The 14,194-nt window shown below is 35.1% G+C and overlaps 1 pseudogene; it reads right to left on the bottom strand.

Moving 5' to 3' along the window:
* Positions 1-3,277: 3,277 nt before the first annotated feature.
* Positions 3,278-11,759, bottom strand: LOC140533484 (stress-70 protein, mitochondrial pseudogene; annotated as a pseudogene).
* Between the last annotated feature and the right edge of the window lie 2,435 nt (positions 11,760-14,194).

Genomic DNA, 14,194 nt, shown 5'->3' with positions numbered 1-14,194 from the left:
GAAAGAGGATGAAGGGAAAGATACAGATAGTAATCACAACTGCAAATGTAAATGGGATGAATTCTCTCATAAAAGGGAGATGGATAGCAGAATGGATTAAAAGCCATAATCCAACAATATGTTGTTTACAAGAAACACATTTGAAATGGGAGGATGCATACAGGGCAATGGTAAAAGGTTGGAGCAGAATATATTGTGATTCAGCTGATGTAAGAAAAGCAGGGGTAGCAATTCTAATCTCAGAAAAAGCAAAAGCAGAAATAGATCTAATCCAAAGAGATAAGGAAGGAAACTATATCCTGCTAAAAGGCACCATAGACCATGAAGCACTATCATTACTAAACATATATACTCCAAGTGGTATAGTATCCAAATTCTTAGAGAAGAAGTTAAGGGAGTTATAGGAAGAAACAGACAGCAAAACTATACTAGTAGGAGACCTCAACCTCCCCCTCTCTGAAACTGATAAATCCAACCTTAAAATAAACAAGAAAGAAGATAAGGAGGTGAATAAAACTCTGAATAAGGTAGATATGATTTGTAGAAAAATGAACGAGAATGAAAGGAATCTACCTATATCTCAGTAGTACATGGCACACATACAAAAATTGAACATGTACTAGGGCATAAAAACGTCACAATGTAGTGCAGAAAGGCAGAGGTAATCAATACATCCTTCTCAGATTATAATGCAATAAAAATTATATGTAATAAAAGGCCATAGAAAGATAGATGAAAAATTAATTGGAAGCTAAATAATTCAATCCTAAAGAAGGAGTGGGTTAAACAACAAATCATAGAAACAATCAACAACTTCATTCAAGAGAATGACAATAATGAGACAACCTGCCAAATCTTATGGGATACTGCCAAAGCAGTTCTTAGGGGAAGTATTATATCTTTCCAAGCCTACATGAATAAAATAGAGAAAGAGTAGATCAATCAATTGGGTATGCAGATGAAAAACCTAGAAAAAGAAAACAAATTGAAAATTGCCAAGTGATTACCAAGTTAGAAATACAGAAAATCAAAGGAGAGATGAATAAAATTGAAATTAAGAAAACTATTGAACTAATAAATAAAACAAAGTGTTGGATTTGTGAAAAAACCAATAAAATTGATAAACCTCTGGTCAATTTGATTAAAAAAAGGAAAGAAGAAAACCAAGTTACCATTATCAAAAATAAAATAAAAACAAAAATTAGAAATTATTTTACCCAACTTTATGCCCATAAATTAGACAATCTCAATGAGAAGGATGATTATTAAAAAAAAAAAAAAAAAGCTGCCCAGTGTAACAGAAGAGAAAGTTGAATACTTAAATAACCCAATCTCAGAAAAAGAAATTGAACAATCCATCAATGAATTCCGTAGGAAAAACATCTCCATTGCCGGGTGGATTTAGAAGTGAATTCTATCAGGCATTTAAAGAATAGTTAATTCCAATATTATATAGACTATTTGGGAAAATTGGAAAAGAAAGAGCCCTCCCAAATTCTTTTTATGATTCTTAGGCATCAAAATATGGTTTTACTACCTAAACCAGGAAGAGACGAAATAGAGAAAGAAAATTACTGACCAATTTCTCTAATGAATATAGATGCAAAAATTGTAAATAAGATTTTAGCAAAAAGAATACAGCGAACTATCACAAGAATAATACATTATGATCCAATAGGATTCATACTTGGAATGCACGGCTCATTCAATATTAGGAAAACTATTAGCATTATTGATTACATCAACAACAAACCTAAAAGAAACCACATGACTATCGCAATACATGCAGAAAATGCTTTTGAAGAAAAATACAACACCCATTCCTATCAAAAAACATTATAGGGCATAGGAATAAAGGGGAAATTTCCATGAAATAATAAGCAGTATCTACTTAAAACTTTCAGAAAACATTAGTTGCAATGGAGATAAGCTAGATGCATTTCCAAAAAGATCAGGAATGAAACAAGGATGTCCATTGTCACCACTTTTATCCAATATGGCAGTAGAGAACATTAATTCATGAAGTTCTCAATTAGCATCCTTACTCCATCAACATACACAATCCAGCAAAGTGTACAAATGGATCCAATTTCTCCTGCAGCACATTCAGAGATTTCCTTAGAGGTACAAATATTTCTAGCAGCTAGATTGCACTGTCCAAAGAGAGCTGGACATGGAGCATGAAGACTAGACTCCAAATCCTGACTCTGACGCTTGCTAGTTGTTTGACCCAGGGCCAAGTTGTTTATCTCTGCCTCAATTTTCTATTCTAAAAACTGGGGATAATAATAGCATTGTTGTGAGGACCAAATGCCTACCACACATTAGGCACTTCATAAATCCTTATTTGTTTGTTTGTTGCCTTCCTTCCATTCCATGGTGTCCTTTTGCAATAGCAAGCAGTCATGGACCTTGCCTAGCTGAGTGAGAAGGAAATGAAGAAGTAAAAGATTAAAAACAAAACAAAATAAAACAAAACGGGTGGCAACTTTTGGCAAGCACTAGAAATGTCATCTTATTTTATCCTCAGAACAATTCTGGGAGGTAGCTACTACGGTTATCCTCATAAATGATCTTAGGATATTATGGAACTACAAAAAGATGTTCCAAGTTACTTTAAGAGAGAAACAGAATTCTTCAGATATGTCAGAAGGAAATATGCCACAGAATTTATGGTCTCAACATCATAAATAATGGAGAAACTTGAATCCACTATTTATAATCTTTACAAAGAAACAACAAAAAGAAAGCAGTAGCCTGGAAATGCACATATACATACATGTATGCCTGTACACACATGTATATGTATATGTGTATGTGAATGTGTATGTATATGTATATGTATGTGTATATGTATATGTATGTGTGTTAAGTGAGAAGAATCTAGAAGAAGAGAAGTAAAAAAAAATAAAAATACTATAAGAATACATCATCCCTAGTCTATTTATTTTTGGAGACAGAATACATAGAGGCAATTAGAGAATCACCAGTTTTTCAGAAGACCATAATAAGTCACATTCAGGAAAAACAAACAAAAAAATACATGCTCAAAGCTCCAAAATTCATAGTGATTAAAAGTGAATCATTCTAATAACAATCAATGAATTCTATTAGCAACTGAAGAATGATTTTCAAATATGAAGGAAAGACTAATATTAATAATGAATAGACATTCCTAAATAAACAACTAAACTAATTAAGCAAGTAGGTAGATGATAGATAACTAGATAGATAGATGATAGATAGATAGATAGATAGATAGATAGATAGATAGATAGATAGATGCAGAGATAGATAAAACCTGTCACACAGTTCATCGCAATTTAAACAATTTATTATGACCAAATTGCATTTGCACCAGGGATTCAAATATGATTCAGTGTCAGGAAAATAATCAACTGTAATTACATATTTTGAATGAAATATAAATAAGAAAGCCTTCAGATGCAAAATTAAAATACTCTACCTTAGGAAATGTCTAATCCTTCAATTGCATAAAAGGAACCTCAAAAGACATTGGGTTGACCTCTAGGTACAGGTACCTCTAGGGTACAGGCTGCATTCACATATGTGTTGTATTTGCTCATCTGCATAAGACTCTAAAATAAATTTGATAAGTGTAATTGAATTGGAAATATTTATGTCATTATAAGATAGATGAGGGAGACCTGATTTTCCAGCACCTCTTCTCTGTGGTGGTATCTAGCTGTGCCTTCATGATTATCAGATACTAGATCATATCCTTTAAATCTAAGCCAGTATGGTAAAGTTTGAAAGTTCCTACAATGCAATACTCTTCAGTGGCTTCTGTGAAGTGAATTAGTTACCTCAGGGTGATTGCTAAGTGAAGGTATTTGTATTGTAGAATTCATGTGTGTAAAATGGATATGATTGTGTTAAGCAAGGAAATTGCTAGTCCTAGTCTTTTACATTGCCACTGGGATCTATCTTAGTTAACTTAGCTGACTTCTTCTGAAAGGCTCTCACTGTACATTTCAAGAAAGTTTATACACAATAGTTCTTACTCACCTTACCCAATATATCTGATCTACAAATTCAACTCTCATTATCTTATTCCTAAACTACTACTAGTCATCCTAACATGTAAACTTTCAAACATGCAAAAAGGAAAACAAAATCCCACATTTGTGATTAGGCAGAATGGGTAAGAGAGAAGTCAAGAATTTAAGACTTAGGGTAGTACGAAGTTATTGTCCAGAAATGGATTTTACGTTATTTATTGCACAAATATGACTTAAATGTATACCTGAATTGTCCTTGAAAGGACATAATTTTGTTCCTCAAGAAATGCAATTTGTGACACTTTCTTTGTTGAGAGGGGTAGAGAATCTCCTAAATAACATACACACTTAGCCAGGTGCTTTCAAAAAATTCTAAGTTCACTATCTGACCTTCAATATTTAGCATAATATTAAGTATTTTTCAACCAGAATTTTTTAAAATTTTGTTTGTTTGTTTCAGATTTGCAGCTGATATGGGGAAAATCAGAACATAATATACTGCTATTAGGAAAGGGCTGCAAAAAAGAAATATTAAATAATATTCATTGTTGTTGGGAAGTAGTCTTTTGAAATTGTATTTTCATCTATTTAGAGACTTCTCACCAGTAGGAAAATCCATCTATCAATGCAGAAATGTAACTTATCTGTAAATTACAGTCTTATAGAGTAGCCTTGGCCACCCTCATTTGTCCAAGGTCACATAGCTAGGATGTTTCAGAAGAAAGACTTTAGTTCATCCTCATCCTGAGCCTGACTTCTCCCATATCATGGTTAGACATAGTGATGTATTGAAAAAAAAATCAAAAGTCGTAATTTTATTAGGACCTTTAAAAATAAAATTTAAGGAAATTATTATAGTTATAATCTTAGAAATATTAGAGTCTAATGCTTATAACTATCTGATTGTCTTATAATCATCTAATAATTAGATATTCTTCATCTCTTTCTTGTACTTTTCTCCTCCATATCTATTTCTCCTTAACCTACTTGTATCAGTAAGCACCCTAACATACACAATGCGACCTACTATCACAGGCTCTTTTGCATTCATAAAAGGAAAGGCAACTTTTGAGAAGTTAGCAATCCCCTTTAATCAAGTGAATATATCGTTCCTTTAAGCAAGTACATATATCATTCACCTCATTCAGTGGAGTCATCACCCTGAACCTCAATGAAAAGACAGAGAAATTAAAAGTCAGCAGATATGACTTCCTCAACATGAATTCAACAGACGGTTCCAATTGTCTGACCATAGTTACCAGGGAAGAAAGCACGACATCTGGATTCTCAAAGCTGGGGAGCTCCTTTACCGGTTTACCAGTGTCCTCATCTGACCAAATAAACACCTTCATTCAGTAAGTCCCCAAATAAAACCCACATCTCAGAATCTTTAGAGCTAGAAGGCATCATATTCCCTGAGAACCAATAGCTCATTAACAAAAGACATGGACTTTCTTACAAATTTTCCCAGGCCCTTCAATGGGCAGGATAGATCCTCCTGAAGCACATTCAAACAGAGGCATTATACTTCTTGATTATACTAAAACAAAAACAGCAAAAGATTATATTTCACTTGCCATTACACTGCTCTTACTTTTTCTTCTACTCTTTCTCCTCAAACTTCTTCCAAAGCAAACAAAAAAAAAACTCCACTACATTAAAATATTAAATTACACATAGTAATCTTGGTCATGCATTATGAAATTATTTACTTTAAAATCCTAACCTTACATGATCTTATTTTATTTTGCAGCCTTTCTATGTGTGAGTTTTAAGTTAAGAGGCTTATAGATTTAATTTGTTCCATTCTGAAATTTAGGCTAGTTCCCCATAATCTCAAATGCAGTCTCTTTTGGGGTGACAGACATGGGGAGTTTTTCACTTCATATTAGAAATACTCCAACATTTTTCTGATTCTTGTATAGTACTGGTGCTTTTTCAATCTACGTAGTAGAATTTCCACTGTCAAATGAAATGAAAAGTACATTTAATATATATGCATTTATGTTCAGCAATATAAGATGATTCATTTAAATTTAGAGCATTCTATAAGTCAGAACAGAAAGTTCTATTTATGAGAACAATTCTATCACAGAAATATTTAAGATGAAAAAAAACTTATCTTTATGTCCACTCTGAGTGATAACTTGGAACAGTTCCTAAATTAATGGAAAACTTTTTTTTAAAAAAAGAATTCTTATTTAATTAAAAAAGAACATGACAGAATCAGCAGAATTTTGACCAGCCACTGGAAGGATATGTCAAAATCCATATTTAAAGATATCAGTTACTAATTACAATCCACTTGATGTTGCCCTATCATAATCTCTGTTGGATAGTTATAGATTCTTCACTCCATTTTTTCAAGCACTCAATATTTTTAGCAATTGATGTTGTAGCCAGAAAATATGTCTTGCAGTATTTTTAAAAGATCTACTAAAATTGGATGGAAAAAAAAAAGCTCTTAAAAACCTGTTTTGGAACAAGGTTTATTAGGGTTATTTTTTAGCTTGAATTCACAATTCCATTGTGTTGCCAATGTTTTCCATCTTAGATTGCCACTTTTTGAAAGGTCAAGTTAAGATTTCAAATGCAGTCATTTAATATCAATACAGAGACTAGACAGAATTCTTCAGATATATCAGATACTTTTACGTAAGCGGAGATTTTGATGTTTGGGAGTGATGTCTAACTTCCAGAAGTTCAATAACAAGAAGTAATAGTGCAAGCACATAGGCCATTACATTAGGAGAAAACTAATAAAAAGTTCATGTTTAGTTAATTAACTAGTCTATATAATAATATCTTATATTTAATAACATTTGCCATCCATATATCATATATATCAGAATCATATACAACTCAGTAGGAAAAATGATTTCATATTGCATTTTAAAATTTTTGATAGGGAGAAAGGCATAGTAGATAGAGTACCAAACTTCGAGTCAGAAATATCTCAGTTTGAATCACACCACTGATTATTGCTAGCTGTATGTTCAGCTTAAATTATTCAAGCCTCCATTTCCAAATCTATAAAACATGGTGGTTAAACTCGGTGACTTCTAAGGTCCCTTCTATTTCTAAATGTATCATCCTATAAGGATGAACTCAACTGATAAAGGCCTACTTTCAAGATTTGCTTGATAAATACTAGCTGTGTAGCTCTAAGTGAGTTATTTAACATCTCAGTACTGCAGGAAATTCTCTGAAAGTAAAAGCCACAAAGCTTATGCTGATTTGAAATGGCAGAATGAATGTCCTCATCAGGAGTTATCTACACCAATAAAATCACTGAGTAAACCACCTCCCACAATACATATGCACATTTTTATACATAGATGTACATACATGGGTGCATACACATATGTGTATATGGCCATGCATATGTGTATGTATATATGTATGTGAATCTACACATACACACAAACATGCATATATATATCGTCTTATATATTTATCATTTTTCAGACACTACAGAACTTGTAATTATTCAACAAGCATTTATTTGGTTCCTATAATGTGCAAGGTACTCCTCTACACATTGACGATGAAATGAAAAATGGAATGAAGCTATCACTATCCTTAAGAAGCTTATATTCTGCTGGTAAGGGTACATTTTTATGTGGAATATAACAAATAACAAATGGTTTATCTTACATATTCAGGCATGCCAAGATCAGGCTTTTAAATTTTGGAAGGATAGTTGGTCAATATCAGATTCTATTGACTTCTTGCAATAATCTCTACAATATTATCCTCTGTGATGTGAATAACTGGGTAAGAAAGTTCTTGTTGAAAGTAGGGAAATTATGATGGCAGAGTAAAGGCAAGGGCTCACCTGAGCTCTCCCCCAAACTCTTCCAAATACCTTTAAATAATGAGTCTAAACAAATTCGAGAGTGGCAGAATGCACAAAAGGATGGAGTGAAACAGTTACCCAGTGTAAGACAACCTAGAAAGTCTACAGGGAAAATCTGTAGAGAGGAATGCAGACCTGGCCCCAGAAAACGAGGAGCAGACCTAGATTAACTGAATCAGTGGTATCAGTGGCAGATTCCAGAAATCTCAGTCCACAGATAGTAAATGGGTCAAACAACCAGAAGCAGACTCTTTTGTATTGCCTGTACTTGGATCTGGGACCCTATCCTCGGGCACACTAGAATAGCAGAGCTTATGTCTATACTAGAGGGGGAGGGCTGCTCACAATTCCAAGACTAAAAAGAGTGCTTGTGATCACTCATAAAACAGTACAGAGGAGAGTATTAAACACACTTCTACTTAGATCATACCAACTTGGAAGAGATAAAAACTTACATGTTCTCAGAATTACTTCTGAAAACAGTTTGCACAAACCCCTTGAAGCTTGGGAGAGTACATCCTCTATCCTGAAAGCAGAATCCTATCTTAACAAAACACCAAAAAGATAAGTAATTGACTGGGAAAATAAACAAAAATAAAAGATCAGACTACATAATCTTATCTTGGTGACAAAGAAGATCAAAATATATAATCAGAAGACAATAAAGCCAAAGCTCCAACATCTAAAGCTTCCAAGAAAAATATGAATCCATCTTAAGTCATAGAAAAGCTCAAAATGATTTTAAAAATCAGGTAAAGGAGGTAGAAGAAAATGGGAGGAGAAATAATAATGATGCAAGAAAATAATAAAAAAGAGTTAACAGCTTTTCAAATGAGGCAGATGAATCCAATGAAGAAAAGAATGTGTTCAAAAGCACAATTAGCTAAATAGAAAAGGTGGTACAAAAGGCCAGTGATGAAAATAATTCCTTAAAAGTTAGAATTGGAAAAGAAATCAAGAAACAATTAAACAAAATTTTAAAAAATGGGGAAAAAAGGAAATGTTAAATGTGACCTTCCTCTTTGGGTTGGGGGTCTTGGCCAGCAAGACCCTATGCTGTTCTCAGGAAACAATGAATGAGGTAGGACGCAGGGTGTAAGGCAATTCCGTTTATTATCAGTAAAGCAGCATTATTTATAACATAATTAGCCTCGTGAATTATGCCCTTCAACCAATCCCTTTGAAGGTCAAATCTACTTCTCCAACCCGTGCTCTGCATTCTCCTCGTATCCAGCTCATGATTACCCACTTTCCCCAAACTCCAGGAGAAAAACAAGGGTGGCGGTCCTGCCTCAGACACTATCAGTTCTAGGCACCTTGGGTGTGGTCCTACAATGGTGTCTGAGAGTTCCTAGCCCCCTTACAATTAAATATGGTATTGAAAAAAAAAACAACTGAATTGGAAAATAGATACAGGAGAAATAATTTAAGAACTATTGGACTACCTAAAAGTCGTAAAAAAGAACCTATACATCATATTTTCTCTTTTTTTGTTTTTTTTGAACATTTAGAACTCTGTATTATCTGAATTACCTGTCAAATGATAATTACCTAATGCACTCACTAGATTTATACATTAAGAAAATTATACATAGAATACTGCAAAAATGCAGTAAGACTGAAGTTTGTCCATTTTTGCTCAGGATGGTCCGTGTGTCCCTTTGTTCCCAAGCTTCACAAATGTTTTCCGAATTTCTGCTGCAGTCAAGGTCAACTGGTCACATTACTACTTCCTCTCCTTCTGATGTTTCTTCTGTTCCCCAGAAGTAGAACTTTCATATCCTTCTCTCTCAGATGCCACCTTTTTATATGCCATTTCACAGAGCTTTAATGACGCTTGCTGCAGAGTACATGCTGCCTGCCTGAAGCTTTCTCCTGTTTCACTATCTTTGTGAGCCAAACACTCTCTCATTGTAGAAATTTCTTCTTTTAGTTTATTGCACTCATCTGCTGGAAGTTGATCTTTGATTTCTTCCTTTTTTATTCCAGTATCATGAATAATTCCTTCTGCCATATTGACAGCTTCTGCACTTTCTTTATTCCTTCTATTTTCCTCAGCATTCTTAGCCCTATCCTCAATGTCATCTTTGCTTAATCCACCAGAAGACTGGATCACAATTTGTTGTTCATGTCCTGTGCCTTAATCCTTAGTAGAAACATGTACAATCCCATTAGGATCAATGGGAAATGTGACTGCAATTTGTGGGACTCCACATGGGGTTGGTGGAATGTCAATCAAAGTAAACTGTCCAAGAAGCTTGTTGTCTGCAGTCATTTCTCTCTCTCCTTGGAACACTTTAATTTCCACTTGTGTCTGACCATCAGCAGCTATAGAAAACACCTGGCTCTTCTTATTTGGAATAGTTGTATTCTTATTGATTAGTTTGGTGAAGACACCTCCTAGTGTCTCAATGTCCAGAGAAAAGGGAATGACATCCAGAAGTAGTACATCTGTGACATCACAAGCTAACACATCTCCTTGAATGGCAGCCCCCATAACCACAGCCCCATCAGGATTGACAGCTCTACTAGGGGCCTGGCCAAAGAGTTCTTGTACTGTCTGCTGAACCTGGGCATTCTGCTAATGTCACCAATTAGCTTGACTTCTCCAATATCACTCTTGCTGACTTCAGCATCTTGCATGGCCTTTTGGCATACATCAATAATCCTCCTGATGCGATCAGTGACAATGCTCTCAAACTGAACTTGAATTAGCTTCATGTTCAAGTGCTTGGGTCCAGAAGCATCCATAGTCAAATATGGTAAGTTGATGTCAGTCTGCACAGAAGAAGAAAACTCCCACTTGACCTTCTCAGAGGCCTCTCGTACTCTCTGAAGAGCCCTACTGTCTTTGGTCAGGTCAAGTCCTGTCCCTCTCTTGAACTCCTGCACAATGTGCTGGAGCAAGGCCTGTTCAAAGTTCTCACCACCAAGAAAAGAGCCCCCACTGGTAGATTTCACCTCAAAGACACCTTTCTGAATTTCCAGGATAGAAATATCAAAAGTTGCACCACCTAAGTTATACACAGCAATGATTTTGTCTTCAGATTTATCTAAGCCATAAGCTAAGGCAGCAGCTGTAGGTTTGTTAATCACTCGAAGTACATTTAGGCTAGATATTTGCCCAGTATTTTGGTGGCCTGTTGCTGAGAATCATTGAAATAAGCAGGCAAAGTGATAATGGCATATTTTTGCTGAATGTGCTAGGTAGTTTTCTGCAGTCTCTTTCATCTTCATCAACACTAATGCACCTATCTGACTTGGGGAATATAGCTTCCCATGGACATCTACCTAGGCAACAGCACTGGAGGAATGGATAATTATGAAAGGAACATTTTTAATGTCTTTTTAAACTTCAGGATCCTCAAAATGATGGACAATGAGGTGCTTAGTAGCACAGAATGTATTGTTTGGGTTGGTGACTGCCTATCGTTTGGCAGGCATTTGCCTGTCATTTGCCTCTTGTTGTCTGGTGTGAAGGCTGTAACTGAGGGAGCTGTTCTGGCACCTTCAGCATTTTCCAACACCTTTGCTTGTTTCCCTTACATTACTGTGACACTGGAATTAGTTGTACTCAAATCAATACCAATAACAGTCCCCTTGATTGTCTCAGATGCATAGTCTTGTCTTGAAATGATTCGAAAAGCCTTATGACTAAGACCTCTCCAGCCATCCTGGTGCAGGCTGACAACCAGGTCTTGGCAGGCAGCTCTGGTGAGGAGGGCAATGGTGGTGCAGCTGGCTCTGAGCATGGTAGACTGGTGTCAGAGGCAAAACGGACTGAGGGGGCAGGGACTACACATCATATCTTTAAGAAACTATCCAGGAAAACTGTGGTAATATTTCAGAACCAGAGGATAAAATAGAAATGGAAAGAATCCACAAATCACCTCCTAAAAGAGATCCCAAGATTAAAGTCCCAAGAACATTATTGTCAAATTCCAGACCTTCCAGGTAAAGGAGAAAATACTTTACACAGCTAAAAGAAACAATTCAAATCCTGTGGAGGCAGAATCGGAATAACTCAACATTTAGCAGCTTCTGTCTAAAGGATTGGAGGGCTTGCAATATGATGTTCTGGAGGGTAAAGGATTTAAGATTATAACTGATAATCATCTACCCAGAAAAAACTGATTATAATCCTTCAGGGTGATAAATGAAAATTCAATGAAATATTAATTAATTTATTTTTAGTTTTCAACATTTTCTTCCACAAGATCTTGCTTTCCAAAATTACTTCCCATCTCTCCCATCCCTACACCCCAAGACATTGTGCATTCTGATTACCCTTTACTCCAATCTGTCCTCCCTTCTATCATGCTCTTCTCCCTTCTTTTATCCCCCTCCCCTCTGATTTCCTGTAGGGTGAGTTAGATTTCTATACTCCAATTGCCTGTGTACCTTATTTTCCAATTGCAAGTAAAAACAATTTTTAATAATCACTTTCAAAACTTTGAGTTCCACATTCTCTCCCTTCTTCTCTCTCCACCCACCCTCATTGAAAAAGCAAACAATTCATTATAGGTTATACATGTGTAGTCATAGAAAATACTTCCATAATAGTCATGTTCTGAAAGACTAACTATATTTCCTTCCTTCCTGCCACACCCCCCCCATTTATTCTATTTTTTCATTTGACCCTGACCCTCCTCAAAAGTGTTTTCTTCTGATTACCCCATTGCCCATGTATCCTCCCTTCTATTACTCTTCTTCCTCTTATCTCCTTCCTCCTTACTTTCTTATACGGTAAGATAGATTTTCATACAAAATTCAATGTCCATGTTATTCCCTCCTTAAGTCAAATCCGTTGAGAGTAAGATTCTTTCATTCCCTCTCACCTCCCTTTACCTCCGTTGACTGTAAAAGTTTTTTGTTACTTCTTTGATATGAGATAATTTACCCCATTTTACCTCTCCCCTCATCCATCTCTCAGTACACTCTTCTCTCACACACACCTTAATTTTATTTTTTAGATATCTTCCCTTCATATTCTGCTCACTCTGTGAGTTGAACACACACATATGTATATATGCATGCAGACACATACACATGTATGTATGTATATTTCCTCCATCTACTGTAATACTGAGAATGATGTCATGCGTTACAAATATCATCTTTCCATGCAGGAATGTAAACAGTTCAACTTTAATAAGTCCCTTATGATTTCTTTATCCTCTTTACTTTTTCATGCTTCTCCTGAGTCTTTTGCTTGAAAGTCAATTTTTCTATTCGGCTCTGCTCTTTCGAATAGGAATGCTTGAAAGTCCTCTATTGCATGGAATAACCATTTTTCCCTTGAAGTATTATACTCAGTTTTCCTAGGTAGATAATTCTTGGATTTAATTTTATCTCCTTTGACCTGTGGAATATCATATTCCAAACCACCAAATTCCTTAATATAAAAGCTACTAAATCTTGTGTTATACTGATTATGTTTCTGCAGTACTTGAATTGTTTATTTCTGGCTGTTTGAAATATTTTCTCCTTGACCTGGGAACTCTAGAATTTGGCTACAATATTCCTAGGAGATTTACTTTTTGGATCCCTTTCAAGAGGTGATCAGTTGATTCTTTGCATGTCTTGGTTCTAGAATATCAGGGCAGTTTTCCTTGATAAGTTCTTGAAAGATGATGTCTAGGCTCTACCTTTTAATTATGGCTTTCAGGTAGTCCAATAATTTTAAAATTATCTCTTCTGGGTCTGTTTTGTATCTATTGGTTTTCCAATGAAATATTTTACATTATCTACAATTGTTTTATTTTTAATTTTTTGTTTTATAATTTCTTGATTTCTCAGAGATTTCATAACCTTCATTTGCTCCATTCTAATTTTTAAGGAATTATTATTTTCAGTGACTTCTGGACCTCCTTTTCCATTGGTCCAACTCTGTTTGCTTAGGCTTTCTTCTCGTCATTGGCTTTTTGAACCTCTTTTGACATTAATTTCAGTTAGTCTATTTTTAAGGTGTTATTTTCTTCAGCATTTTTGGGGAGTCCCTCTGGCAACCTATTGAGTCTTTTTTTCATGATTTTCTTCTTCACTTTCATTTCTTTTCCCATTTTTCCTATACTTCTCTTACTTGACTTTCAAAATTCTTTTTAAACTCTTCCATGACCTGGGACAAATTCAAATTTATCTTGGACGCTTTGGATGTAGGAGCTTTGACTTTGTGTCTTATTTTGGTTGCATGTTTTGATCCTCTTTGTCACCAAAGTAAGATTCCATAGCCTTATTTGTTTTGCTCATTTTCCCAGCCAATTACTTGACTTTTTAGCTCTTTATTAAGGTGTCACTCTGCTTCCATGGTAGA

The sequence above is a fragment of the Notamacropus eugenii genome, chromosome 3, assembly GCF_028372415.1.
Source record: "Notamacropus eugenii isolate mMacEug1 chromosome 3, mMacEug1.pri_v2, whole genome shotgun sequence".
Lineage (NCBI taxonomy): Eukaryota > Metazoa > Chordata > Mammalia > Diprotodontia > Macropodidae > Notamacropus > Notamacropus eugenii.
The sequence above is the reverse complement of the archived record's forward strand: the minus strand, read 5'-3'. Positions and strand labels throughout refer to the sequence as shown.